This window comes from Psammomys obesus, unplaced genomic scaffold (assembly GCF_907164565.1).
Source record: "Psammomys obesus unplaced genomic scaffold, mPsaObe1.curated_primary_1811, whole genome shotgun sequence".
Classification (NCBI taxonomy): Eukaryota; Metazoa; Chordata; class Mammalia; order Rodentia; family Muridae; genus Psammomys; species Psammomys obesus.
In genome coordinates, this window is record NW_026590699.1 from 12,326,835 (window position 1) to 12,345,920 (window position 19,086).

General features: G+C 38.4%; 1 non-coding gene across 1 annotated transcript; it reads right to left on the reverse strand.

The window, feature by feature from the left end:
• Positions 1–5,035: 5,035 nt before the first annotated feature.
• Positions 5,036–5,142, reverse strand: LOC129677880 (U6 spliceosomal RNA). Its single transcript, XR_008720284.1, has one exon. It is a non-coding gene; the product is annotated as a U6 spliceosomal RNA (small nuclear RNA).
• Between the last annotated feature and the right edge of the window lie 13,944 nt (positions 5,143–19,086).

Sequence of the window (19,086 nt, forward strand, 5' to 3'; positions counted from 1 at the left end):
TATCTGTAGTGTTCGCTGTCTGTTCCTGTATTCTGCAGGTCAGACTGGTTTTTCTCTGGTATCTGGAGAATTCTTCAGGAAAATGGGTGAGGTCTAGTGGTTTCAGTGTGTGCGTTGGTTATTCAGCTATACCTGTAGAAGGAAAGTTCGCAGGCGCAGAAGGACAAATGCGGGGTAGCGCGTGATTGAGTGTGTGCTTGTGGGTGTGTCCTAAGGGTCAGGGTGTTGGTGAATGAAGAGGCCTTCAGTGTGTGAGAGGGATACCCTGCAGGCACTGAAGTTGTTGGATCGCAGGCGCTAAGGGATCGTAAGAGCTGTTGAAGAACGCATGTATTGATTTTACAAGTCTGCTGGTCTTTGGTGTCTATTCAGCTGGTTTTCTGCCAGTGAGGGGTTGGATGGCCCATACAATCACTGGCTGGGCAGCCCTGTGTATTCTGTGCTGCCACTTGCAGACTTGGGGCCTGGGAAGGGTTGTACTGTGGATCTGAGTCTCTGTGGCTAGCACTGTATTGGGCTATGCTCTGGCGGGGTGGAGTATCGGTGGTGCGTGCACTCCTGCAGAGCCAGGTGGTGGTGGTAGTGGGGGGGGGGGTGTTCCGCGGGTCAAGAGTTTGGTGAGAGGGCCCTAGGTGGCGTGTGTTCTCCTCTGAGTGGTGGTGTTCAGCAGGTCGTTAATACTCTCTGCTGTGGCTGCGGGGTCTGGAGCCCTGCCTCCCTGCCTCCAACCATCTTGGGTCCCAGACACTGAGCTTTGTGGCTTTGGTATCCAGGAAGAATTGTATTGTGGATCTGAGTCTCTGTGGTTAGCGCTCAGTGTTTGGAGCTCTGTGATTGGGCCTGCGCTCCTCCTGTGAGAAGGTTTCTGGGGTTATTGCCCTCTGGCCACATGAGCTCCACTGCGCTTCCTGCTGTGGTCTAGCTTGGGATTGCATCAGCGGGATGGGGGAGGGGACGCTCCGCAGGTCCTGAGGGCCCTGAGTGGGACATGTGTCCAAGGAGGGGATGGGTGTTCAACGGGTGGTTACAGCAGCCCGCAGCTGTAAGGGGCCCGGAGCACTGTCTCTGCTGCTTTGATCTCCCAGATGTGAGCTTTGTGCTCAGCTGCCTGGTGCTGTGTGCGGGTTTCCCCGCGGGAGGACAGACAAGGGAAGCGCCCTATTTCCTTCCCAGAGAAGTTCGTGCCCGATCTAAATCTACTAGCACTCCACTCTTCTGTGGTGGTCCCTCTTCTTTAAAAAGCCCAAAGTCCAAATTCTAGCTTTGATTGACTCTCCACTGACCAATTCCGGAGATTCATGTCTTCTGCCTCTCCAAAATAGTGCGCTCTGCTCGCCGCCATCTTGGAGTCCCCCACTTTTTCTTGTAACCGATTTAATGTGTCTGGCTTTATGTTGAAGTCTTTGATCTACTTGGACTTTAGTTTTGTGCAGGGTGATAAGTATGGATCTATTTGCATTTTTCTACATGTAGATATCCAGTTAGACCAGCACCATTTGTTGAAGATGCTATCTTTTTTCCATTGTATGGTTTTGCCATCTTTATCAAAGATCAGGTATCCATAAGTGTGTGGGTTTATTTCTAAGTCCTCTGTTCGGTTCTATTGATTCAACCTTCTGTTTCTATGCCAGTACCATGCAGTTTTTATAACTGCTGCTCTATAGTATAGCTTAAGATCAGGGATAGAAATACCTCCAGAAGATCTTTATTGTAGAGGATTTTTTTTTTTTTTTTTTTTTTTTTTTAGCAATTCTGGGTTTCTTGTTATTCCATATGAAGTTGAGAATTTTTTTTCCAGGTTTGTAAAGAATTGTGTTGGTATTTTGATGGGAATTGCATTGAATCTGTAGATTGATTATGGAAAGATGACCATTTTTAATATGTTAATCCTGCCAAGCCATGACCATGGGAGACCTTTCCATCTTCTAATATCTTCTTCTAATTATTTCTTCAGAGACTTGACTTTTTTTTCATACAAGTCTTTGACTTGCTTGGTTAGGGTTACACCAAGGTACTTTATGTAATTTGTGGCTATTGTTAAGGGTGTTGTTTCCCTAATTTCTTTCTCAGCCCTTTTGTCTTTTGTATACAGGAGGGCTACTGATTTTTTTGAGTTTATTTTGTATCTGACCATTTTGCTGATGGTGTTTATCAGCTGATGGTGTTCCCTGGTAGAGTTTTTGGAGTCACTCAGGTATACTACATATCATCTGCAAATAGTGATAATTTGAATTCTTTCTTTCCAATTTGTATCTTTTTGATCTCCTTCAACTGTCTTATTGCTCTAGCTAGGACTTCAAGTACTATATTGAAGAGATATGGAGAGAGTGGGCAGCCTTGTCTTTCCCTGATTTCAGTGGGATTGCTTTAAGTTTCTCTCCATTCAGTTTGATGTTGGCAATATGTTTGCTGTATAGCCCCTTTACTATGTTTAGATATGTGCCTTGTATCCCAATACTTTAAACATGAATGGATGTTGGATTTTGTCAAATTCTTTTTCAACATCTAGGGAGATTATCATGTGTTTTTTTTTTTTCTTTCAGTTTGTTAATATGGTGGATCACATTGATGGATTTCCATATACTGAATCACCCCTGCATACCTGGGATGAAGCCTACTTGATCATCGTAGCTGATATTGTTGATGTGTTCTTATATTCGGTGTGCAAGTATTTTGTTGAGTATTTTTGCATCAATGTTCATAAGGGAGATTGGCCTGAAATTCTCTTTCTTTGTTGGGTTTTTGTGAAGTTTAGGTACCGAGGTGACTGTGGCTTCATAGAATGAGTTTGGTAATGTTCCTTCTGTTTTTATTTTATGGAATATTGAAGAGAACTGGAGTTAGCTCTTCTTTGAAGGTTGGTAGAATTCTGCACTGAAACTATCTGGTCCTGGGCTTTTTTTGGATGGGAGACTTTTGATGACTGTTTCTATTTCTTTGGGGGATATAGGACTATTTAATTGATTTACCTGGTCCTGATTCAGCTTTGGTAAGTGGAATCAATCAAGAAAATTGTCCATTTCATTTAGATTTACAAATTTTGTGACATATAGACTTTTGAAGTAAGTCCTAATGATTGTTTGGATTTCCTCAGTGTCTGTAGTTATGTCCTCCTTTTCATTTCTGATTTTGTTGATTTGGATGGTGTCTCTCTGCCTTTTAGTTAGCTTGGCTAAGGGTTTGTCTATGTTGTTGATTTTCTCAAAGAACCAGTTCTTGGTTTCATTGATTCTCTGAATTGTTTTATTTGTTTCTAATTGATTGATTTTAGCCCTGAGTTTGATTATTTCCAGCATTCTACTGCTTTTTGGTGTGTCTGTTTCTTCTTTATCTAGGGTTTTTAAGTGAGCCATTAAGTTGCTTGAATGAGCTGTCTTGAATTTCTTCTTGAAGGCACTTAGTGCTATGAACTTTCCTCTTAGCACTGCTTTCATTGTGTCCCACAAATTTGGGTATGTTTTGTCTTCATTATCATTGAGTTCTAGGAAGACTTTAAATTGTTTCTCTATTTCTTCCCCAACCCAGCTGTCATTTAGTAGCAAGTTGTTCAGGTTCCATGTGTGTAGGCTTTTTGTTATTTCTGTTGTTGTTGAGGTCCAGCTTTATTCCATGGTGATCAGATATATACAAGGGATTATTTCAATCTTCTTGTATCTGTTGAGGCTAGCTTTTTGACCAACTATATGGTCTATTTTGGAGAAGGTTCCATGAGGTGCTGAGAAAAAGGGAAATTATTTTGTGTTTGGGTGTAAGGTTCTGTAAAAGTGTGAGGTCCATTTGATTCATGACCTCTGTTAGAGACATTGTTTCTTTGTTTAATTTCTCTTGTTGAGCTATCCTTTGTTGAGAGTGGGGTGTTAAAGTCTTCCACTATTAATGTCTGGGGATCTATATGTGGTTTAATTTTTATCAATGTTTATTTTACAAATGTGGGTGCCCTTGTATTTGGGGCATAGATGTTCAGGATTGTAATGTCTTCCTGATGGAATTTTCCCTTGATGAGTATGAAGTGTCCTTCCCCATCTCTTTTTATTAATTTTGGTTGAAAGTCTATTTTATCAGATATTAGAATGGCTACTCCTCTTGCTTATTGGGTCCATTTGCTTGGAAAGCCGTCTTCCAATCCTTTACCCTCAGGTAATGTCTATCTTTCTGACTTAGGTATGTTTCTTGTATGCAACAGATTGCTGGGTTTTGTTTATGCATCCATTCTGTTAGACTGTCTTTTTATTGGAGAATTGAATCCACTGATGTTGAGAGAGATTAATGACCAGTGGCTGCTAGATCCTTTGATTTTTATGCTGGCTCTGGTCATAATGTTGTGTGCTTGGCTGCTTTTTGTTTTACTGTGGTGAGGTTAATTATTTCCTTTGTTTTCTTGAAAGTAGCTAGTTTTTTTGGGTTGCATTTTCCTTTCTAGTGTCTTCTGTAATGCTGGATTTGTGTGTAGGTATTGTTAAAATTTGTTTTTGTCATTGAATATCTTGTTTTCTCTGTCTATGAGGACTGAGCGTTTTGCTGGGTATAGTACCCTGGGCTGACATCTGTGTTCTCTTAGGGTCTGCATATCTGTCGAGGCCCTTCTGGCTTTAATAGTCTCTGTTGAAAAGTCACGTGTGATTCTGATGGGTTTGCCATGTTATGTTACTTGGCCTTTTTCCCTTTCAGCTTTTACTATTTTTTCTTTGTTCTGTATACTTACTGTTTTGATTATTATGTGTCGGGAGGATTTTCTTTTCTGGTCTAATTTATTGGGTGTTCTGTAGGTCTCTTGTATTCTTATTGGCCTCTCCTTTAAGTTGGGGAAATTTTCTTCAATGATTTTGTTGAAAATATTTTCTGGTCCTTGGAGCAGGGAATCTTCTTTTTCCTCTACTCCTATTATTCTTAGGTTTTGTCTTTTTATGTTGTCTTGAATTTCTTGGATGGTCTGTGTCAGGAATTTTTTAGATTTAAAATTTTCTTTGACAGATACATCTATTTCTTCCATTGTAACTCCCACACCTGAGATTCTTTCTTCTATCTCTTGTAGTCTAAAAATATGGAACGCTTCATGAATTTGCATGTCATCCTTGTGCAGGGGCCGTGCTAATCTTCTGTGTATTGTTCCAATTTTAGTAAATGTGCTGCTGAAGCGAGCACTAATTTTTCCAATTCTATCTTCATGTTTTGAGACGTTTAGTTTATTTCTTTCACCTGTCTGACTGTATTTTCCTGTTTTTCCTTCAATTCCTTCACCTGTTTCTTTGAACAATCCTCTGCTTCTTTTATTTCTTTCAGTGATTTACGTCTTTCCTCTCTAAAGGCCATAAACTGTTTGGTTGCAACTTCCTGTATATCTTTACAGATGGCCATAATCTCTTTGTTTTTATCTTCCTGTATTTCTTTACAGATGGTCATAATCTGTTTGAGTTTATCTTCCTCTAGGTCTTTACGCATTTCATTTGTTTCATCTGTTATCTTCTTCATGAGCAGAGATGTTAGGTCATCTTCTTGAGTTTCAGTTATGCTGGGGTGTGCAGGGCTACTTGCCCCTGGATAACTGGGTTCTGGAGATGCCATATTGCTCTGTATTTTTTGGTTGAGCTTTTACATTGTCCTCTACCCATTGGGGTATCTTAGATATTGGGTGTTAGTTTCTGCTGGTTCCTGGAATCCTGTGGTAGAGAGAATTCCCTTAGCAGGAAGATGGTTTTTTCTGGAGGAGATTCCTCAGCTTTTTGGGTATGGTCACTGTATGGCTGGTGTTTTTCAGGAGTTGCCACAGCTCACCTCACACATAGAGACCTGAGTGGTAACTGTGATGCTTGTTAGTCGAGAGGGCTCTCCATTCACCCAGAGAAGTCCTGGAGATAGTGCCATGCTTCTGGGTTTCTTGCTGTAAATTTAGTGAGCTTGAGCTGCTGCTCTAACCTTTGTGTCCCGTGGTTACATCAGTTTTGTTAGGGATAACTGGTTGCCCCTTGGAGCAGTTTCTGGGGGTTGATCTTGGGGATCTCAGGCTTCTGTAGGTCTGAGGTTGGGGCTCTGTGCCCCAGCAACCAAGTGGTAATCAGTGTCGGGTGAGTACCGTTCTCCTAGTAGCAGCAGGCTAGCTGGTTCAGAGCAGGTCCCTGGGTTGGCAGGTGCACTGGTCTATGGGACCTTTTCCAGGGATATACTGGGTGGCCTAAGTCTGTCCCCATTCACTTAGTTCTCTGTGGGGATTTTTACTGACTGAGACTCCGAGTCTCTGGTGCTCTGGGGCTCACAGTTCTGTCTGTGAGGAATCATTGGTGCAGAGCAGGTCTCTGGGCTGGCAGCATGCCTACCGGTCTGTGGGACATTTTTCAGGGATATACTGGATGACCTAATTGGGTCCCTGTTTTCTTTCTTCCCTGTGGGTTTTACTCCCGACAGGGATTACCAGTCTCTATTGCCCTGGGGCGCACAGCTCTGTGTGTGCCAGAGAGCTCGGTGAACAACAAGTCTCTGTGCTCAAAGCTGGAGCCCAGTTCAGTGATGTCAGCTTGCACCCACCTTTCTGTGAGACCTTTTCCAGGGAAAGACTGGTTGACCCTAGGTCAGTCCCATTTCTTTCCTTCCCTGTGGGGTTTTCTCCCAACAGGGACTCTCAGTCTCTGATGCCCTGGCATGCACAGTTCTGTCTATGACAGAGGAGAGTTGGGTGGGCGCACAGCAAGTCTCTGTGCTCTCAGCTGGAGCCCAGTTCAGTGATGGCGGCTCGCACCCACTATTCTGTGAAACATTTTTCAGGGAAAGACTGGGTGACCCGTGGCCAGTCCCATTTCCTTCCTTCCCTGTGGGTTTTTCTCGCGACTAGGACTCCCAGTCTCTGGTGTTTTTGTGCCCAGGAGAGTGATCAGGACACGCAGGCGTGTGGCTCTGGTCTGACAATCTAGTGCCTGTGTGAACAGGGATCTCTTCCGTATTCTGGCTGGGTGACCTGAGAGTGAACCCATCTGGTTCCCATGCTGTGGGGTTTCCTCTCACCTGGGAAACACGATCTCTGTTGTTTTAGGGCCCAAAGTTTAGTCTCTTGGTTGCTGTATGGAAAAATGTTGTCCTGCTCCTCAGATGCAGTAGTCTCCTGGTGCCACCATCTTGTCCCTCGCCCCCCAGGACTATTTAATCTATTTACCTGATCTTGATTTAATTTTGGTAAATGGAATGTATCAAGAAAATTGTCCATTTCAATTAGATTTTCAAATTTAGTGGCATAAAGGCTTTTGTAGTAAGACCTAATGATTGGATTTCCTCAGTGTCTGTCATTATGTCCTTCTTTTTCATTTATGATTTTGCTGAACTGGATAGTTTCTCTTTGTCTTTTAGTTAGCTTGGCTAAGGATTTGTCTATCTTGTTGATTTTCATAAAGAACCACCACTTGGTTTCAGTCATTTTTTTGTTGTCTTTTTTTTTTTTTTTCTAAATCATTGATTTCAGCTCTGTATTTGATTATTTCCAATCATCTATTCCTCTTGGGTGTGTCTGTTCTTCCTCTGCCTCCCTAGGGCTTTCATGTGTGCCATTAAGTTGCTTGTATGAGATGTGTCAAACTTCTTTCTGGAGGCACTTAGTGGTATGAACTTTCCTCTTAACATTGCTTTCATTATGTCCCATAAGTTTGGGTAAATTTTGCCTTCATTTTCATTGAATTTTAGGATTCATTGAATATCTTTTTTTCATTTCTTCCCTCACCAAGCTGTCATTGAGTGGAAAGTTGTTTAGTTTCCATGAGTATGTCAGCTTTTTGTTATTTCTGTTGTTGTTGAGGTCTAGTTTTATGCCACAGTGGTCTGATAGGATACAAGGGATTTTTTTTTTCTATCTTCTTGTGTCTGTTGAGGCGTGCTTTGTGCCTGAATATATTTTCAGTTTTTGCAAAGGTTTCATGATGTGCTGAAAAGGTGTACTCTTTTGAGTTTGGGTTAAAAGTTCTGTAGACATCTATTAGGTCCATGTGACTTAGGACCTCTATAAATGTCATTATTTCCCTACTTAGCTTCTGTCTAGATGATCTGTCCCTTCGTGAGAGTTTTGAAGTCTCCCACTATTAAGGTGTTGGGATTGACGTGTGATTTAAGCTTTAGTAATGTTTCATTTACAAATGCAAGTGCTTTTGTATTTGGGGCATAGATGTTCAGGATTGTGATGTACTCCTGGTGGATTTTTCCTTTGATGAGAATGAAGTGTCCCTCCTCACCGTTTTTAATTAATTTTGGTTGAAAATCGATTTTATTATATATTAGGATAGCTATGCCAGCTTGTTTTCTGGATCCATTTGCTTGAAAAGCCTTTTTCTAGCCCTTTATTCTGAGGTAGTGTTTATCTTCATTGCACAGGTTTGGTTCTTGGATGCAGCAGAATGTTGGATCCTGTTTCTGCAACCATTCTGTTAGCCTGTGTCTGGAAACAACCTGGATGTCCCTTAAACAAAGAATGGATACAGAAATTGTGGTACATTTACACAACAGAATACTACTCCTCTATTAAAAACACAGAAATCATGAAATTTGCAGGCAAATGGGTGGAACTAGAAATGATCATCCTGAGTGAGGTAGCACAGACCCAGAAAGACAGATGGTATATACTCACTTATAAGCAGATATTAGGCATACAATACAAGATAACCATACTACAATCCACAGACCTAAAGAAGCTAACAACAAGGAGGACCCTAGGGAGGATGTTAATTTTTATTCAGAAGGGCAAACAGAATAGACACCAGAAGTTGTTGAGCAGAAGAAAACAAGATGAGAATGTACCATAGATGTTCCCTCAAAGACTCCACCCAGCACGGGATAGAAGCAAATGCTAAGATTCACAGCCAAACTTTGGGTTGAGTGCGGGAGTCATAGGGTAAATTGAGATGATAGAAGAAACCAGTGGGAACAGGAGCTTCATAAGATCAACAAAGCCAACAAATCTGGGCCCAGGTGGCCCTGCAGAAACTAATGCACCAACCAAGGACCATGCATGGAGAGAACCCACACCCCCTGCTCAGAGGTAGTCAATAGGCAGCTCAGTCTCCATGTGGGTACCCTAGTAATGGGGGCAAGAGATGTATGTGTTGCCACATGGACTCCATTGCCTGCTCTTGGTCACTTTCCCCTGGTGGGGTGGCCTTGTCAGGCCATAGAGGAAGAGTTGATAGAATGAGATTAAATGGTAAGAATGGAGGGAGACCCTTTTCTTGGGAGTAGGAGAGGGAGATTGGAGGGAAAGGGAGGGATCTGGGATCCAGAAGAGACAAGGGAAGGGGCTACAATCGGGATGTAAAGTGAACAAATAATAAGAAATAATTTTGAATAAAACAGAGATGCTGGAAGATATGTTTAGCTTACATGGTGAGACTTTTTATTTTTATTTTTATTTTTATTAATTACAGTTTATTGACTTTGTGTCCCTCCCTTTAGCTTCCTCCCTTCTCCCCTCCCAATCCCACCCTCTCTCCCCATTCCCCTCCCCCAGTCCACTGATAAGGGAGGTCTTCATCCCCTTTCTTCAGATCTTAGTCTATCAGGTCTCATCAGGACATGGTGAGTCTTAATGTTGCATCTTAAGTGTAGTTGAGCTACATCATTAAAAGATGAAAGTAACTTGAGTTTTTGTATTTTTGTTATCTGTCTAGAAATCATAAAATACAATTATCTCTCTTTGAAGTTAAGATAGATATACACTCCATATCCAGACATCATCAGGAACATCTTCCATACTTCAAAAAAAATGTAAATATCTTGTTAATGTTTTAGAACATCTTCTAAAAGAGACCAAGGAAATGAATGATCTGTTTTAGAATACTAAACTAAATTGGACTGGTAAGGAGACCAGACCTAAGAAAGACAGTGGCACAATTTGCGTGTGTGTGTGTGTGTGTGTGTGTGTGTGTGTGTGTGTGTGTCTGTGTTTGTAAATTAATAGAACCATATGACCATTTTTTTTTCCTGGTACCCACATTGCAATAAGAGAGGGACTGCCTCTGACATAATCTGATTGGCCTGCTCTTTGATCACCTCCCCCTGAGGGAGGAGCAGTCTTACCAGGCCACAGAAGATGACAATGCAGCCACTTCTGAGGAGAACTGATAGACTAAGATCAGAAAGAAGGAGAGGAAGACCTCCCCTATCAGTGGACTTGGGGAGGGGCATGCATGCAGAAAGGGGAGGGAGGGTGGGATCAGGAAGGAGGAGGGAGGGACTTATGAGGGGATACAAAATGAATAAAGTGTAATTAATAAAAGTTAAATAAAAATTAAAAAAAAAAAGAGTGGCCCTGCATTTGAGGTTTCTCACTGAAGTACTGGCTTACACTTAGGGATTCCAGAATAATTACTATTATCAGGTCTTTTCACTAGTAGAAGTGTCTCCACTTGAGAAAAAAATTACATGGTAAACCCTAGTTGTAACTAATATAATACTGCATTATGGCCCAAATATACAGTGCTTTTAAGCTAAAGTAAAAAAAAAAAAAAAAAAAAAAAATCTTTGACTTGAGTACCTGAAAAATAATGTACACAATTCTCCAAATTTGCAGATAATAAAATCACCCCTCCCAACAGAACCTTAAGCACAAATCCTGTCTTTTTCTGTCATTTAGTCTTTTGCCTGCCAGGTATTTAAAGATAATTATAGTACAATTATTCACCTCCATCAAATTTGAACCTCCTGGCTAATGTTTACCACAAAGATTTACAATGGATATTCAACTCATGATTGATAGGATGGTAATTATCAAACTCCCTAATCTTTTCAAAAAATAAATATACACTAAAATAAACAAACATCAAAAAACAGAGCCAATGCTTGCTAAGAATGAGAAAATGTTGGTTTAGGAATAAACAATAAAACTAAATATTTAATGTTAATCCTAAAATGTCTCTAACTAGCCTTAAAATCAAGTCATTTCTGTTTCCATTCACTAACTACATACATACAAAATAAAGTTTAAGAGACAACAATAAAAATAACTTAAATAACACTGTAATAAAAAACTGTCACTAAATTTGTGTGATACTATTTAAAACTTTTAAAATTCTTAATTGGTAAACAAGTAAAATCTGCTTCTTGTTTACCTCACTCAGGATGATCTTTTCTAGTTCCATTCATTTGTATGCAAATTTCATGATTTCTTTGCTTTTAATAGCTGAGTAGTAGTCCATTGTTTAAAGGTTCCACAATTTCTGTATCCATTCTTTGGTTGAGGGACATCTAGGTTGTTTCTAGAGTCTGGCTATTATGAATAAAGCTGTTATGGACATGAATGAGGTGAGCCAAAATCAGAAAGACATGCATGGTATCTACTCACTTATAAGTACATATTAGCCATATAATATATGAAAAACATACTGAAATCTACAGACCTAAATAAAGAAGCTAAACAACAAAGATGACCCTAGTGAAGATGCTTAATTCTCATTCAGAAGGGAAAACAGGATAGACACCAGAAGTGGTAGAAGAGAGGGAACAGGATGGGAGCCTACACAGATGCTCTCTAAAAGACTTCAACCAACAGAGGATCAAAGCACATGCAGAGACTCACATCCAAACTTTGGACAGAGCTAAAGGAGTCTTTTGGAAGTAAACAGATATAAAAGGACATGGGCTGTACAGGAGATTCACAAGGAAACCACCAAAACCAAAAAATAAAAATTAAAAATTAAATAAAAATAAAAAAGCTGTGCCTAGAGGGGACTGCAGAGACTAATGCATCAACCAAAGACCATGCATGTAGAAGACCTAGATCCTCTGCTCAGATGGAGCCCATCGACAGCTCAGTCTCCTAGGAGTTCCCCAGTAAGAAGAGAAGAGACAGTCTGTGTCATAAACTTAGGTGCCTGCTCCTTGATCATTTCTACCTGGTGTAACTACCTAGCCAGCCCACAGAGGAAGAGGATCCAGGCAGTCCTGATGAGACCAAATAGGCTAAGGTCAGACAATAGGGGTGGAAGACCTCCCTTATCAGTGGACTAGGGGAGAGGGATAGGTAAGGAAGAGGGAAGGAGAGTGGGACAGGGAGCATATGGGGGAGGGGGCTTCAACTGGGATACAAAGTGAATAAATTGTAACAACTAAAATCTCAAAACATCTTCTAACAGACCAATAAATTTAAGATAAAATATCTTCAATAAAAATCATCTACACATGTTCTTTAGTCAATTACTTATGGCATTTATACTTTAATAATATAGGTACATGTATTTTTTATTTAGTTATCTTTCATATATGCATTTAATATTTATGAATGTATACTTATCCCATGTTTAGACTGTGGAACAAAACATTCTCTACAGTTTCAAGTATAGTAGGTGTGTGTGTACCTGATATTTTTATTTTATATAGATATACTATCCTATGTAACAACAAGAAGAAGACAACAAAGATGATGATGAAGAAGAAGATGAAGAAGAAGAGTGATATGATTTTGGGGTAAACATATTCTTATTTTTAAAGATTTATTTTTATTTTATGTATATGAATTTTTTTCTTTCTGTATGTATGGGTTTCACATACATACTTTGTGCCTATTTGGCCAGAAGAGTATATCAGATTTCCTAGTACTGAAGTTCCAGATGGTTTTGAGAAGCCATATAGGTCCTGTGGAGGAAATTCCATTCCTCTGTAAAAGCAGCAAGTGCTCTTAACCTCTGAGCCATCTCTACAGCCTCACATTTGGACTTTTAATAAAAGTAAAAAAAAAAAATGTAAATGCTGTTGTTTTAAAACTCCAATAACGGTTTTACATCCCTGGTTATAGATGCACTAATTTCATTTCTCACATCAGTGTCTCTTAAATCTCACTGAAGATCTAATTACATATATTGTTGATTTTTATATAGTTTTAGAGCTTAGGCTAAATAGTAACAAAATGATATCAATTCATTTCAAGCTAGGTAACTCTTCCATGGTCTTGTTGCTTAAGTAAGTGTAATTTTTATGAGTTCTGAGTTAGCTATTACAGAACAAATTTGTTCTTAAAACTTGAGGTATATTGCATAATAAAACAATTTTATGGATAGAGTAAGCATCTTCTTTGTATCTCCTGTTTAGGAAATATTACCTCTTCTCTTGGTGGAGAATATTGCTGACAACTAAATTAATTGAGAAGTGTTAGTGAGCTTTCAGTTACTTTAGAAGATACTCGAGAAAAGTGACCTATAAAGAAAAAATGTATACTAGGGCTTAAATTTTGGAGATTCGTGTCCATGATTAATTTTCCTGTTGACTTTGGCCCACTAATGATGCAGCATATCATAGTGAGATACACCAGCAGAGCCAAGACACAGCCCCATGGTTAGGAAGTTAAAGAGACAGATTGACTTCCTACTGTGCCCATCAAAGACATGACGACAGTGGCATGAGCCTTTACATGTCCTACCTTTTCAAAACTCACCACCTTTTACTGTCTTCCAGCTAGGGTCCAAGACTTAACCCTGTGGGTAGTATTTCAAATCTAATCTGTCACCAATAGAAGACAGAATAGACAGGCACGAAGAAAAGAATAGATTTTTGTTTTTGATTGATAGAAAAAAGCAAAATTTTGTACTTTTGAAACTTCTGTATGGTTTATTATTTCTATTTTTTTCAAAATAAACCATTTTCTCATTTCCTACATTTTGGGTGGATTCTCTAAATACAAGTATAAGTTATTCATATGCTAAGAAATCTGGAAACACAGGTATAATTCTCTTACCGCTTTCAGCAATGTTACAGAAGGATATTTGTTTAGAAGTGAAAGAATTTAGTTAACATTTATTAACACCAACTCAAGGAATGTCTTGATGTGAATATTAGGTTCATAGATATTGAATAATTTAGTTAAAATGACTGTGTCCTATATCATTCTTATGACCACTTCATAAGATTGCTGGAATTTGGATTACTGATTAGTTTACATAGATAACAACTTCACTGTGGTATAAAATGGTTTGTAAAGACATATGACACAAATGTGCAGTAGAAACCCTGGTTCTCCACCTTGACTACTCTACTAACAAGATACCTGTGCATTTACTGTGGATTAGAGTAGGTTCATTTTCTAAGGCTTACATGGCCTTTCATTTAGATGCACTTCTTTTTTCTTAGAGTGTCTTATATTTTACCAAATTAGTGTCTGTTTTTATTCCCAATGTTTACATATTTATAACAGTCAATATAGACAAGAAAAATAAACTTGACAAGCAACAAAGTATACACACAAGGAAGAGGAAATTGATGTTTTCTTTGTTCTCAGAAAACTGACAATATGGGTAAGTTCAATGAAATCTCTTCTGCTATGATTTTTTTTTTTCTGTGTTCACCAATGTGAATCTCAAGACCAAAGGGAGCTCTATAGGTGAACACTTTATTTCAAACAAGGCTATCAAAATAACAGACCCAAGAAAATGTGAATGGAAGCCACCATAAGGGAGAAGTAGCATAGCTAGGAAAGAAAAAAAAAAAAAGAACAATTCACGGTAAGCATTGAGAAACAAACGGGTTGGACATTGGAAGAAGGAGAAAATAGGAAACAGGACAAGAGCTTATCACAGAGGACCTCTGAAAGATTTTACCTGGCAGTGTATACAGTGTATAAAAGCAGATGCTGAGACTCATAACCAAACTTTGGACAGAGTGCTGGGAATCTTATGAAAGAAGGGGAGATAGTAAGACCTGGACAGGACAGGAGCTCTACAAGAAGAGCAACAGAACCAAAAATTCTGGGCACAGGAGTCTTTTCTGAGACTGATACTTCAATAAAGAACCATTCATGGATATAAGCTAGAACCCTTGCGTAGATGTAGCCCATGGCAGCTCAATGTCCAAGTGGGTTCCATAGTAAGGGGAACAGGGATCGTCTCTGACATGAACTCAGTGGCTGGCTCTTTGACCCCCCCCATACTGAGGCAGGGGGAGCAGCCGTGCCAGGCCACAGAGGAGGACAATGCTGCCAGTCCTGATGAGACCTGATAAGCTAATTCAGATAGAAGGGGAGGAGGACCTCCCTATCTTTGGGCTTAGAGAAGGGCATGGGAGGAGATGAGGGAGGGAGGGTAAGATTGGAAGGGAATGAAGGAGAGGGCTACAGCTGAGATACAAAGTGAATAAACTATAATTAATATAAAAAATAAAAATGTAATTAAAAAGAATTGAGAAATTATACCCTCATACTCAGAGAGTAGGAAAGAAATGTATGTAAAAGCTGTAGGAAAAACATTGCAGTTGTTTCTGTGAATTTTAGCTGCCCTATGGCTCAACAGTTCTACTCTAAGTACTCAAACAAATTTTTGCAAATAAATTTTAATATTAGTCCAATTCCAAAAGTGTACAAAATACTGTCATTAATCATAATCAAAATGTCATATAAACAAAGAAACACAGTCTTGTAGCTAAGATGGAATGGTTATATATGTTCTGCAGAATAAGTGAATACCGAACTATGCTAAATTCAAGAAATCAAATAGAAGAATCTACATATTAGACTATTTCTTCATATATACAAACAGAAAAGTTGATTGCATGGACAGAAAGTCACTATTCAGTGTGAGGCCTAAAGGCGGGATGATGGGAGTGACTGTTTCATGGATGAGGACTTTCTTCTAGCCTGATTAAAATGTCTTCAACTTACATAGGGTGATTTCTACACATTTTGCCTCTGAATGCATAGTTTGAAATGGTTTATTCTATGTTTTAAATTATAACTCCAGGCTTTCATGATTTCAGGTGTCTGTAATCTAGCACCAGGGAAGTAGAGGCACAAGAACTATGAGTTTAAAGTCTCCTTCTTTCAGTAGAGAGTTCAAGGTCATCACGGCCTACGGAAATAAGTTGTGTCAGGCATGTAGTTGCATCTTAATCTCAAAGCTTAGGAGGTTGGATCAAGAGGATCACTGTGAGTTGAGGGCTGCTGCGAGTTGCATAAATAGACCCTGTTCAAGAAAACTAAAATCAATAAAGCGATCAATTGATGTGACTAACATAAATTTGGAAGCTCATATATGCAATGTATACTCTTTAAACTATAAAAGGTATTGGAGTTAAATTTATAATGAATATATGTCTAAGAGTGTTATAACTGGATCTTGAGGAAGCACTGTTCCTAAGTGTCTGAGAAAGGGCCAGACTGATTTCCAAAGTGGTTGTACAAGTTTACATTCCGACCAGCAATGGAAGAGGGTTCCCCTTTCTCCACATCCTCTCCTGCATGTGTTGTCACTTGAGCTTTTGGTCTTAGCTATTCTGATGGGTGTAAGGTGAAATCTCAGGGTCATTTTGATTTGTATTTCTCTGATGACTAAGGATGCTGAACATTTCTTTAAGTGTTTCTCTACCATTTGATATTACTCTCTCGAGAATTCTGTTTAGCTCTGTACTCCATTTTTTAATTGGATTACTTGGTTTGTTGTTGTTTAACTTCTTAAGTTATTTATACATTGTGAATTTCAGCCCTCTGTCAGATCAGATATAGGGTTGAGAAGTTCCTCTCCCAATCTGTAAGCTGTCATTTTGTTCTGTCGACAGTGACCTTTGCTTTACAGAAGATTTTCAGTTTCATGAGGTCCCATTTATTTATTGTTGATCTTAGAGCCTGAAGTATCTCATGTGTTTCTGTGCTTATTTATCTTATAACTCTCTATTAATCTGTTTACACACTTTCTGCTTAGAAACAGAAACAGATTGTTAGAAGGTGTCAGATACAAAGTTATAAGTTAATAAAAACCTTTTATTATTGTTATATTTTACTTTTTACAGTTGGTAATTTCATACCTCAATTCTAGCCCCTCCCAATCAGATGTAGCCAATAGGAAGCTCAGTCTCCAAAAAACTTTTGATGCAATGTAGAATAAAAAGAAATTGAAAACAAAATTCTAACAATAAGAATTTAGCCTTTTTAAACCTTAAATATCTTATTATATATGCTATATAAATATTAATATTGGTAATAAGTTTAGTTAGAAAGTGGTGCATGCTAAAAATTCTGAAAACATACAATAAATAATATAAAAATTCATTCCTCTTAATAGTATTCTTGCATAGCAGAGGCCAGAGTGAGAAAAATATTTTTAAACTTAAAGTTTGGGTTTTACCAGTGAAATAATTTAGCTCCCTGTCTTTGGAAGAAAGCTTTGCATACTGTCCAGGACTGTCCAGATGGCAATGTCCTCACTCCTCCTTTTGAGAGTAAGCATTCTTCTAGTCCATTCCCATTCTTCTTCTAAGAAGTTGGCTTGTTGTCCTTAAATCTTCCTACTTCTAATTTGGAATAAAAAGGCAAAACCTCATGTATTTTCAGTCCATTGTGATACCCTCATAATAAAGATGTCTTGGTTGTAACATGAATATTCCCTCTATGACACTGAGGAAATCTGCAAGGGACTTGTGCTCATGTAGCCAGAAAATGTCCTCAACATGTACAATATCTGACTTCTTGTCAATATGATGAAAAGTCTGCCCACTCTCAGAAATCAGTCATCTCTACATTACACCTAAGTTATTTAAGGACATAAATAATCTGAATCTGAAGTATTCCTGAAGTTTGTGGGATCAAATTTCTTCTCTAAGAATTCAATGAATCTCTGCAGCTGCCCCTTCTCCCATTTATGGCAATGATATCAGTACTGAATCAAATGGAGATTTTTTATTATGCATTTAGGAGTGAAATATGGATGGAACTTTTATTCAGCATTGACTTTGACGTGTATTTTCTTAGCATAAGCTTTAGTATCATCATGTTAGCATTAGTTCAGACATTACTACTAATCATAGAGCTAATGATAAAGAATAGTTTGAAGAATTTTATATGTTTAATATACAGTTCTGACTCTGTGCCATTGACTATTTTATGCACAACCTTCCTAACCCATTTAAACACATTAACTCTTCTGTTCAAAACAACATTCTCGAATGGACATTACTAGAATCTCACTTAATAGATGAAGAGAGAATACGGCCTTACTTAGGAAATAGTTGACCAATTATTTTACAATATTAAAGAAATCTGGTTAGTCAAATAACCAAATTTCAAGAGAAAAAAGGTAAAGGCAAAGTTAAAGGAGAGAATAGAACATGGCTCTGTGCAAAGAGGTTGAGATAGTCCCAATGATGTGCAAAGCACCACCAACCACAGAAAGAAGACTGAGTCAACACAGAAACTACTCAAAAGTGTACTCAAACACAGGGCTTTGCCTACTTTAGATGGAGAATTTACTAATCAGAATACAGTCATCCACAAATAATGCTTTTTTTTTTCAAAATTAAACAAATCCTTGAAATATATTATTTAATAGAACAAAAAAGTAAGTCTAATCTTTCCAATCCCTGAGTGACTCTATTGTTTTGGTGCAAGTGGATCATATAATGTTCAGGCAGAGCTTATAGTGTAGTCCAGTAGTTTTTATTATATTCCACATGTACAGGAGAATGTGTATGTAGAGGGAAGCCTGTGGAGATACTATATTTTATGGTGATATGCTATCTATATAATTAGAACATGCACATTTTTATAATAAAATAAAAGTAGATCTGTTATCTACTAATTAGACAGATACCAATCAAGGCATTTGCTGTTACAGTGTATCTGTTCTTTTCCTAAATGATGCTTAATGAACAATGTGATTCACTGTGCTAATTCAAATTCCATGAAAATAAATTATGCAAATTTGGAATACTAATAGCTGCTATTAAAATGACTTACTTATCTCTTACCATAGACCAATTATTGTGGCAAGGGTTTTTTATTTAATTTATAATAATTACTACTAATATGTATATTGAAGAGCTCCTGGATGAGTCTAGTAAATTTGAAAAGCACGAGAGGGAATATACATATATATATATATATATGCACACACACACACATACATATGGCATACTGGAAGCAAAAGACCTTATATCACCAAAATAGTGTGGTACAAAAAGATTTTGAGTTCAGCTGTGGACTTCTGATATGCCTATGAGTCAGAGAAGTACACATATCAAATGCAAATTTAATTATATTTTTTGCAGTCTTTGTTAAGTATTTTTTAAATTTTTTATTTAATTTTTATTAATTACACTTTATTAATTTTGTATCCCCCCACAAGCCCCCCTCCTTCCCTCCCGGTCCCACAC